Source organism: Aplysia californica, unplaced genomic scaffold, assembly GCF_000002075.1.
Source record: "Aplysia californica isolate F4 #8 unplaced genomic scaffold, AplCal3.0 scaffold00885, whole genome shotgun sequence".
Classification (NCBI taxonomy): domain Eukaryota; kingdom Metazoa; phylum Mollusca; class Gastropoda; order Aplysiida; family Aplysiidae; genus Aplysia; species Aplysia californica.
The window spans coordinates 246,942-248,789 of NW_004798155.1; the positions used below are offsets into that span (position 1 = coordinate 246,942).

General features: G+C 39.3%; 1 protein-coding gene across 1 annotated transcript in view; it reads left to right on the top strand.

Annotated features, from left to right (window-relative positions):
- LOC101859444 (maltase-glucoamylase, intestinal) overlaps positions 1 to 1,848 on the top strand; it is a gene marked incomplete in the record, with an annotated part of 33,707 nt that overhangs the window by 1,105 nt on the left and 30,754 nt on the right.

Consider the following 1,848-nt stretch of genomic DNA (forward strand, 5'->3'; position numbering starts at 1 on the left):
CTTCTTCTTCTTCTTCTTCTTCTTCTTCTTCTTCTTTTTCTTCTTCTTCTTCTTCTTCTTCTTCTTTTTCTTCTTCTTCTTTTGTTTATATCTCCAGAAACAACCCTGGTCTTCGGCATCTAATTGCATTGCAAGTGCAATAAAAATTGCTCTGAAACTAAACAGTAATTGGAACAGGGCTTAATGTAACATCGTGTAAGTGTAAGTCGACATTGCGACCTCGTGTTATTAATTTACCGTAATGTTTTGACAGGCCCGTAGAGTACAAAGTATCTAACCAAACTACGTGTGTGATCATTAATGAGGAAGAAACATTCTACGGTTTTTTTGTGTGTGTTGTTTTTAATCAGGAAAATCTTTGTCGCAGGCGAGTCTCTAACTTTCCTACCTTGTTGTGTTTGTGTGCAGTTTGTCACAGTTCGTGACGCCCTATAAAAACGAGTGTCCGTTGAAACTGTAAAAGCGTGTAAAGAATTTGTTGTGCTTTTCGTCATCACCTTTCAGAAGATTGTTCTGGATTGCCCATCCCGTGCTATATTGACCAAACACAACATGAACTGAGCTGTAACCGGCGTCTGTGATGTAGCGGTTAGGCACTTCGCCGTCTCACGCTGGGACTCGAGTTGAATCCTGGAGAGAGGAGAATTTCAATCGAGTATTTAAATTTAAATTTCGGTCTTTCTACTGCGATGTTGTATCCCTATCCCTTCCAGCCCGGGTTGGTCCGGATAGGCAGAGTCGAAGCCTGCCTCCTAAAGGATCTAAATTATTTCGGTGGAGGTGTAAAAGAAAACACTGAAAAGAGTAATACGTGGGTTGTAAAAATTGCTATTTAATTCACGAAAGTAGGCCACAGAACATCTTTTGTATAGTAAGCTGAATTCACCAAGCAAGGTTGAACATTGAAAGCAAAAATAAGATAAGATAAGACAAGATAAAGATACGACGAGATAAGATAAGATACGATGACACAAGATCAGATAAGATAAGATAAGATAATACTTTATTGTCTCGTTGGGAATTTTTTTCGTGCCTTTTCAGGAATGCTGAAAACAGATTAAATAGCAACATAATAATAATATTTTTTAAAAACATGTAGATTTAAAACAAGTGGCGAGTGAACATTTATAAGTGACCTACTCAATTTGACAAAGAAAAGTGAAATTCAAAAGAGTCCCTATCTATTGTTTGATTTGAATAATTTATTTTCCAATTCAAATCACGCTGTCCAAGTTTATGGTTAATGGGTGCTTTGGTGAACTTTGCCCCTTCTCTCCTATCAAACATTTACCGTCCTTATCTCTCCTCCCTCTTTGGTTTGTATGTTACTCTCTAGTAACACCTTTCATCTTTAGCACTTATATATAGCCATGTTGTATTGCAAGTGACGTAAAGCTCTTATTGAAACTAACCTTACTAAAACGCTGTCCATGCCAAATCAATTAATACCGTTCTCAACCTAGATCAGGGTACAAGCCACGAACAAACGCTTTCCACATTTCCCTATCTGGGCTAGCCTCTTGATATTATTCCATGTCTTCCCACGTTTCTGTACATCATTCTCCGTGACTCTTCTCCAGGTTCTCACGTGGTCTTCCCCTTGACCTCTTACCCCGGGGACTCCAATCCAACACTTTCTTTGTTATGAAGCTGTCTGTCTGTCTCTTCATGCCCTGAGCACAACGTCAACGTGAAGTGTTGTTTTGTCCTAAGGCTATATCCTGTTTGTTGGCTTTTGTTTTGTTTGATACATTCTCCCCCCCCTCCCCTCCCCTCTCCCCCTCTTTCTTTCTCAAGTCTTTCTTCTTCTCTCTTGTTGTATCTCTCTCTCTCTCTCTCTCTCTCTCT